Raw genomic sequence first — 9,191 nt, 5'->3', positions numbered from 1 at the left:
ATACAGGGGGAGATGTTGCTACTGTAATGAGTTTCTAACGAGGCAGTGATTCTAACAGTAGTAATTTGTAATTCTACTGTTAATGAGTTTCTAACGAGGCATTTTAAGATACTATACAAACGTAATATTTCGTTGAAGGGATATGCTTCTTGGTCATCCAAGCATGATTGCAGACTCCATTCGAGGGGGGTGTGCTACGACATGTACACTACGCTAATGGAGCTATTAGGTATGAGAGGCATTGTGGCTAGGCAATCATACATTGTTGATGGCACCACCACCACCCAAGCTTGCAATGCAATCGTTTTATAAATGCCTACAAATGAGCCTGTATTTGGCTTCAGCCTACAATAAGAGATCTTAGATCTGCATGTTGCAAAGAGTGTTTTTGATGGATAGTGTGTATACCATCCATCTCATAATTACAGTATCAAATGACAAAGGTTTTCACCTTGACCACATGGTGCAAGTTATGTGTGGAACACCAGTGGGCTTCACATGGGGGATTTAGGTAAGGAATAATGTAATGTTTTGTATTAAGAAAAAAATTAATTGAGAAACTAATCAATATCAAAGTTTTTTTCTATGTAACAGACATATTCTTTGATGATCACGGTGTTTGTAAAGAAGGATCATTGTTCCAAGACAATGGAGCTTGAGAGAACTAGGAGCTCCATCGTGGGGTAAGTGTGAAGAGTTGTAGTTTTAGTGCTTGTGAATGATGTCAAGGAATACAATTGAAATGAGTTTTTTCTTGGATGCACCAGTGGATTGGAACGAGGGAAGAAATTATTGGAGTGGATGGTGGATACCTACACATGATATGGAGACATCATGCCTACAGATGTATGGAGAGGTCAAGACATTTTCACATAAGCTGAGCATGAGAGGATGAAATGTAAGGGTAGTTGAGCTAGATGAGGAGATATTGGAGAAATGGCTAATGCCATTTGGAAATATGTAGCTCACCTATTGAGCATAGACATATATAGCCATAATGACTATTGCCTGACATTCACCCAAATTATTTTGATTTATTATTGGCCATTCAATAGTGTCTATTGTCAATGGGATTGTTTTGTGTTACCTGATTTTTGAAGATCCATGTCTTTATATAATAAGATTTGATTTTGGATTAAATGAATATGAGAACATGTTTCATTAAATCAAGTTAATTGTTATATTATTAAGAGATACATTGTGAGGCCATGAATACAAGTTAAATTTAATGAGAAGAAGATATTGTTTTAAAGGTGAGGTTTATAATGGAAGAGAGAGAGAGAGAGAGAGAGAGAGAGAGAGAGAGAGAGAGAGAGAGAGAGAGAGAGAGAGAGAGAGAGAGAGAGAGAGAGAGAGAGAGAGAGAGAGAACGCAATTGAGGACAACAAGAAAGCGTGAGGAGACATGATGGCGGTAGAGAGATTATTTAAGAAGGAGAGACGGAGAGATTGCTATGGTTCAAAGTCAATGATAGAACTAAAGGAGAAAAAGAACAAATAAGGTAGAGAGGGACAAAAAAGGGGGTGGGCTACAAAAGTGATGAGAGGTGATGTGGAGAGAAATAGAGATTGGTTGGTTGAGGGGAGAGAGAGAGAGAGAGAGAGAGAGAGAGAGAGAGAGATGGAAGTCGACATGAGTTGACATTATTACATGCATGTTGTATGAGTGTGTGTGCAAAGAGTGGGAGTTTTCCAAGAGAGAGAGAGAGAGAGAGAGAGAGAGAGAGAGAGAGAGAGAGAGAGAGATGGAAGTGGTCCAAGAGAAAAGAGAAGACATAAGTTGATACCCATGCAAATAATCCTCAAAGAATCATGGCAAGGGTGGAGCATTACTTTCAAACACTCCCCTTTTTAATATATCGTTGTAGGTGAAATACCTTTTTGGCCCAACACTAGGTTGATGAAGAGCTTAGAAGATCTCAAACGAACTAAAAAAGTGGCATCAGATCAAGGCACAAGCTATCAGGAGATTCAAGCATTCCAGCAATGGATTGTTGGCTTAAGTTGGTTGAAAGTACACATTGTCCAATGGGGTAATGTGATGATTTCATTAAGTCTTGGAACTAATATCATTTGCATAATTCCATAACAAAGTTTTGAACATGATGAGTGTCTCTGAATTATGTAGGTGGAAAAAGTGGTGACATGGCATGCACATCTCGTTAAGTCTTAACAAAGTTTTGGAAAAAAAGTAGAACCAATAGCATTTGCATAATTCCGTAACAAAGTTTTGAACATAATGAGTGTCTCTAAATTATGTACATGGAAAAAAGTGGTGACATGGCATGCACATCTCATTCCTAGCTTATTGAAGTCCAAGCATGGAAGTTGGTTAGTTGGAGACGGATTGAAACATAAAATAACAATATATGATGCTTGTGTGTCAAACATGGCAAATGCCCTTTATAAAGTGAAAAACAAAGTTCATACAACATGGGAAAACACTTTGGGGCAAACTCCAGTTTGGATAAACTCATAAAAAGGGCAAATGTGCATTCTCTATCTCCTACACAAGTTCCTAGGCTAGTGAAGAGAAACTCATAAAACAGGCAAATTTGCATTCCCCTTCTCCTGCACAGGTTACTAGGCTAGTGAAACATAGCTCTGTAGGTACACCTATGTACAAGCCCCCCCCTCCTTTAATAGGTGATTAAGAGTCTACAAGGCACAAAATACGAGAAACAATAGTGATTGATGTGGAAGACAACACTAGCCACGTGCCAAAATATAACGCACATATGCGAGACATAAAAGTCACAGCGCGACCAAGGAAGATATAGTTGGATAATGACGATGCTAAGGGACATGAATCCCCAAGGAGAGTTAGTTCCTGATTCACCCATACAAAAAACATTTGGGTGATTCAATGGACTCCACAAAACTATAGAGTTAAGTGCATGGATGTACTTAGGGGCACATGGAAGTGCAGTTGCATGATTGATTGTTATGCAAAAGGAGTGCTTGCACCTTTGTTCTTTTCAACGCATCGCACAAAAGGCCACCCAAGTAATAACAGCATTGACCACCCATCTCCTGTGCCACCACAAACTATGGCCACTTCTTGAGGGGCCAATCTTCTAGATTATGAGGTAAATGCTTTGTTTCAAGCTAGGTTTCAACCTGCAGACAAGGTGTATGGAAAGAAATGTAAAGTCCAAAGTTAGTAAATCAAGATGACATGCAAGGAGAGGAGACTACTGCAGTGAACAACAAAATGTCACGAGATGGTCAGCACACAAGCATTTCAAATGAGGCATCAAAGAGGATCAAAAGAGCCTTAGAGGTTAAGTGCAACGGGAACTATGGAGATGGTGATTAAATAAAGGGAACGCGAGGTTTTATGATAACACCACTACTCATGCTCTTGCCCATATTTCATTGGAAGGGTTGAAAAGAAGAAGCCTTACCTAGCCTGTAAGCACTTGTTTACTTGAGGGTCATGGGAAGGGTTGAAAATAAGAAGCCTTATCCTCACCAAAAACATTCCCCCATCCTCAACTAAAGTGACACATAAGGGATAATGGACATGAAGCTCATGCCTAGATGATGCCACAAAAGGGCATTGCATGGCATGCCCCACCATTTAGTTTGCTAATTCAAGAGCCTCATGAGATAATTATGAAGACACATCATATATGGTGAGCATAAGTGAATTTGAATAAGCACCACAACAGGAAGATTTGGATGTGGAGGGAAAAGATGCAAGGATTGAGGACATCTTTCAACATGAGGCTAGGATTCACTGACAAAAAATCAAATGTCACTAGAGCAAGAGGTCCTTTTGTTACTCACTTTGGAAGTCCTCCTACCAAGTGTAGAGAGAGAGATTTCTTTTTATTTCTCTTAAAATATACATAATTCCTAATAATTTCTTTTTTCTCCCTCTATTTACTTAAAAATTAAAACAGTACATTATTTTCCTCTTTAGGAACTCACAAAAACATTAAAAATGTCATCTAATGTTTCTTCTCTCTATCTGTCACAACTCTCTCTTCCTCTCCTCTCTCTCTCTCTCTCTCTCATGATACACTTCACAATTCTCTCTCTCTCTCTCTCGCAATGATACACTTCACAACTCTCTCTCTCTCTCTCTCTCATGATACACTTCACATCTCTCTCTCTCTCTATCACGATAGGTGTGTAGATGAGGAGTGCTTTAGGATTACAAAACATTATTTTTCTCTCTTTAGGAACTCACAAAACTATAAAAAATGTCATTTAATTTTTCCTCTCTCTATCTGTCACACCTCTCTCTCTTCCTCCCCCTCTCTCTCTCTCTCTCTCATTCGATAATGTATACACTTCGTAAGTAATAATGCACTTGTTGCGGTTGTCTCACGTTCGATAATGTATTGCATGATGTTGAGTTCAGTAATATTGTTTGATATATTCTGTTTTTGTTTGATCATTGATAAGTAATGATACACTTGTTGCTGTTCTCTCACGTTTGATAATGTATTGGATGATGTTGAGTTCATTAAAATTATTTGATATTCCGTTTTTGTTTGAACATTGATAAGTAATGATATACTTGTTGCTATTCTCTCACGTTTGCTTGATGTTGATTTCAGTAATGTTTGATATTCTGTTTTTTTTGTGTTTAGTGATATTTGCTAGATTTACGAAGACGACCAACATGCTTTCCCCCGAAGAGCGTAAAATCGTTCTGCGAGTAATTCGCATTGAAGCAGTCATCACAGTGTCACAATGTGCTGATGATGTCGTCAAAAAGATCAATGAGTCTGAGATACTCATGCGAGATCTAATAGACCAAATATGGGAAAATGCACAGCGTCGGCTTCGAAGCGGAGGCAACGCTGAGTTGCTTGATAGACAGAAGATAGCAGATTTCAACCATCAACACATAACACGAACCATTTTGGGGAGCATGCGTGTAGCATGCAGTGATCTTAGGGATGCTGCCCCGCCTAAAGCCAATATGCAACGTCTACAGTTATGGGACGTTGTATGGAGCGAGCAAAGAGCCAAGAGCAAGCGCATGAAGGCATTGGATGCAGAGTCCCTCCCCAAAAGAGTGCGCATTGCCCAGGACGTCGCTGCAACATCCAGCCAGGCAGATGCAAGTGGTACAGGTGTCATTAATCGTACCATCTACAATTCTATGTGCACACATCTCATTGGCATCCCGCACGAGGCTCTGTTCGAAGGGCGAACAATAGGCTCCGGTGTTTTTGGCACAGTAAAAGAGTATACAGTTAAAGGTATATCATTTTTACCGGAGTACATTACTTTTTGTGGAAAGCACTACAAAGGAGAAGGCAGCGCCAAGTTCGAGAGCTTCCAGGCAGAGCAGGGTATACAAGTGCTACATCCATCGATTGTCCGGTGTATTGCCTTTACAAAAGAAGCTCCTTGGATCACTATTTTCCCGTACTATAATGGCGGCGCTCTTGGTGATACTCTTCTGAAGGTTCCCTTCAGATTCAGTGAGTTCACCAGAGCAATTTTCCGTTTGGATCGAGGATGGAGACAACCCCCGCCTGATAATATTCCTTTAAGTCATCTAGAACTTTCTAAAATAAAACAAATAGTAATAACCATGCCACATATTATGCATACCCTGGTGGAAGACCTAGCGGCAGCACATCTGGCAGGAATTGTACATACCGACCTACATCCATTCAATGTAGTGTTAGATTTTACAAAAGAGTTGAAGCCACGCATAGGTATTATCGATTGGGGGTTACTGCTGAGAGCGCCCAAAAAACGGGTGTCTCTCAATTTTGTATTTGAAGCAGACAAGAACCCTGAGAAGGTGGCACAGGCAGTCTCCTACGCAGACAGAGAGCGAAATAAACGGCCGTGGATAGCCCCAGAGCTTTATGATCCATTTTTGGCAGATGCATACACTCCTGCATCTGATGTTTTTGCCTTGGGATATTTATTACAAACTTTATATGACTTTTGGCAGAAAGTGCAAGAGTTGTGGATGGATAATAGTTCCTATGACAAAGTTACCATGGATACTATTATTCAGAGAGTCAAAAATTGGATGTTTCTGCCTAATCGCGATGAGCGAAAATCAATTTTGCAAGTAGTTGAATTTTTTAGATCACTAAATACTGACCCAACGAGGGCACAACGTCCTCTTGTAGAGCTATCGGTGTCATTCACCCCAACTTTGTAATGATACAGTATCAAGAGATTAAGTTTCAGGAATGGCATTTTGTTTCTCTCTTCAAAATTTGATGTGTCCATTGTTTGAAATATTATCTCATTGAGTCTTTGCAATATCTCTCTCCTCTTGTGGTGTTTAAGTTTATGTTTTCTCTTCAAAATTTGATGTGCGCGCATTGTTTGAAGTATTTTTGGAGTCAAGTGGATATTTCTCATCGAGTCTTTGCAATACATATCTCCTCTCGTGGTGTTTAACTTTAAGATTTTGAGAGTAATGGTCAATTTATCTTACGTTGATCTTTACAGTTCATTAAAATCCTAAAGTCATTTACGTTCATGCAGATATGGTAGAGGCGCAAGCGAACGAGCATCAGGAGTTAGCCAAGAAGGCATATGAGCGAATGAAGGCCCTTGCACATGGCCTGACAGCCCGCGAAGCTACAAGAACAGCATGCAGGTTGTCGAAATGGACAAATCCAACTTATGCCCAATGGAAAGACATAAACAAACGCGTAACCACAGAGATGATAAAGGAAATATGGCCATGTCCAGATGGCGAGATTAAGAAGGGAAGATGGAAGATTTCACGTTGCACTCACAATGATATCAAAACTAATGTCGAGCGCATTTTCTTGGAGGTGTACGGTCGTCCTCTCCATAACGCCGACGCTCCACTCTATTTTGCTAAGATGCTATATGCTCAATTTATCCTAGAAACTCCAGTGGACTTCGCCTCTAGAGAGGCCACTGTCAACACCCACGACATACGTGAAGAGACAGTGACATTCACAAGGGAAGAACTTGCTCTCATGGTGGAGGGCGCTGGATTGGAGTTAAACAAGGTCAAAGAAAGCTTAGGGGCACAGCTAGCAGAGAAGGAGAAAGAAGCTGACCGATTAACTCAAGCGTCAACTCCTCCCCCGGCCAATAGAGGGATTCAAGAGCAGCTAACAAAGATCAGCCAAGATGTGCAGAGCATCTCTTCACGTATTGCTCCTGTGCGCCAAGGAAACCACATCTCTCATTTTTTGATACATCCTGATCTTGTGGGAGTTTCTGCTGAGGCTACTAGTTCCTTCACCCCCCAATGTCCTGTATGTTACAAAGTATTCGATGGGTGGAGCGGCCAGTATATACTACCATGTGGACACTACTACCACTTAATATGTTTAGTGAGGCAAATGCAAAATACTTCCACATGTGCATTGTGCAATGTCCCAATAAATCAAGGTATTTATACAGTGTTCGGCATGGTATAAACCACCAGGACCTTTAGATGCAACTCCTAGTGCAATTCGTAATTTATTTCAAGATGAAAGCTAAGAAAAACAAATCCTACTTTTGTATTCCAAATATGATCATTTGTACAAGTACTTTTTATTAAATTAATGAAGTGACTTCTTCCTCTATGTCAGTATCTTGCTCCAAAATTCTTTCACCGTTTACTCTCTCGTCTGCTAAATTAAGCTCATCTAAGTCAATGTCTAAATTGTCTTCTATCTCAAGGGTGGTGCACAACGTGCGTCCAACATCAAAGTTCTCGTCTACTACATCATCACAATTGTACATCCATCTGGGCATATCTTCTTCATACTCTTCGCTTTCAATGTCTCGCAAGATCTTTTCATTGCAATACATGTAAACAAGTTTATCTGCTCGATCTGCAAGAAGTCGATTGAATAGTACTGTGAATATATTTGTACATGCTCCAGTTTCTTTCTGAGCCTGAGTTTGAAGAGCACTGACTTAGAACCTTCATCGCAAGGTTGCGCAATAAAGCATAATGCTCACCACCATTCATCATCCACCACTTCCATGTAGGTTGCTCTTTAGCCATTTGTTGAACAAGGGAGTTGGAAAATAAACCCTCTTTCAATCGAAATGAGGTCATCTCCTTTATGCACTGTACACGATCATCATCATTATTATAGAAAGTGTTTATCACTTTATAAAAATCTTGCACCACCTCAACGTTGGACATCAAATCCATATTCCAATATTCAGGATCTAACATGTAAGCAGCACTGTGTAGTGGTGAATGCGCTCCAATCCATCTAGCATGAAAGTACTTCAATAGAACTTTTCTTTGTCTACTGGAGAATGGTACACGCCATTGCTTTTCCACCACTAAATGCTCTAATTTCTCAGGACACTCCAAACTCCACTGGACAGTCCACCATTGCATCCATGCTTTTCCGAGATTAGGCGCTCTTTGATCAAGACTTCGTACAGCATATATAACAGGCATCATTACATGGTATGCATCCATCACACTGTTCCACCAACTTCTTCTCGTAAGCGCTCCCTTCAAGACTTTGATTTTCTCTTTCACTTTTTCAAGTTGAGTGTTCTCCCAGTCATGAAATGCCATGCATGTAAATGTTTCGCAAACTGCATCTTTATTTCTAAGAAGAGACTCAAAAGTGTAAAAGTGAGTGCAAAACCTAGTCTCCGCTGGAAGCTTTAACATAACTGACATGCGAGGTCGAAACATATCTAAAACTCTCTGTCTCTTGAGCATGAATTTCACAAGCTGGCGAGCAGTGTCGACGATTGAGGCAAACCATTTGGTATCATCAGATTTATACCAATCTTTTAATACAAGATTCAAACTATGAGTATTACAGCCTACCGGAAAATATGTGGATATTGTCGCTGTAGGATTTTGGATGCATTTTTACAATTTTTTGCATTGTCCATGACGACTTGGACTACATTTTTGGCACCCACTTCCTCTATCACAGAGCTAATGACTTGAGCAATGTAAGCCCCAGTTTTGATTGAACCAGCTGAATCCACGGCACGGATGAAAGTCTCACCTCTAGGTGAAATAACCATTATATTAATTAATGGTTTTCTTTGCACATTAGACCATCCATCACTTACTATACTACATCCAGAAAGCTCTATATTGCTAAGAATTATTCTTTGTACACGTTCTTTTACTTGCGCATAACATTTCTCTAATAGATCATTTCGCATAGCATGGTACGTAGGCGGTGAAAACCCTGGTCCAAACTCACCAATTTTCTTCCATGCTCTCTTCCAATGCTC

The 9,191-nt window shown here is 40.1% G+C and overlaps 1 long non-coding RNA gene across 1 annotated transcript; it reads left to right on the top strand.

The window, feature by feature from the left end:
• Positions 1 to 440: 440 nt before the first annotated feature.
• On the top strand, positions 441 to 973 carry LOC147617705 (uncharacterized). The gene is made up of 3 exons (XR_015262208.1): positions 441 to 511; positions 595 to 683; positions 768 to 973. It is a non-coding gene; the product is annotated as an uncharacterized LOC147617705 (long non-coding RNA).
• The last annotated feature ends 8,218 nt before the right edge of the window (positions 974 to 9,191 follow it).

The sequence above is a fragment of the Cibotium barometz genome, chromosome 36 (assembly GCF_041138505.1).
Source record: "Cibotium barometz isolate CiBa-2024 chromosome 36, ASM4113850v1, whole genome shotgun sequence".
In the NCBI taxonomy this organism is placed as follows: domain Eukaryota; kingdom Viridiplantae; phylum Streptophyta; class Polypodiopsida; order Cyatheales; family Cibotiaceae; genus Cibotium; species Cibotium barometz.
This window is presented reverse-complemented; position numbering and strand designations above follow the sequence as displayed.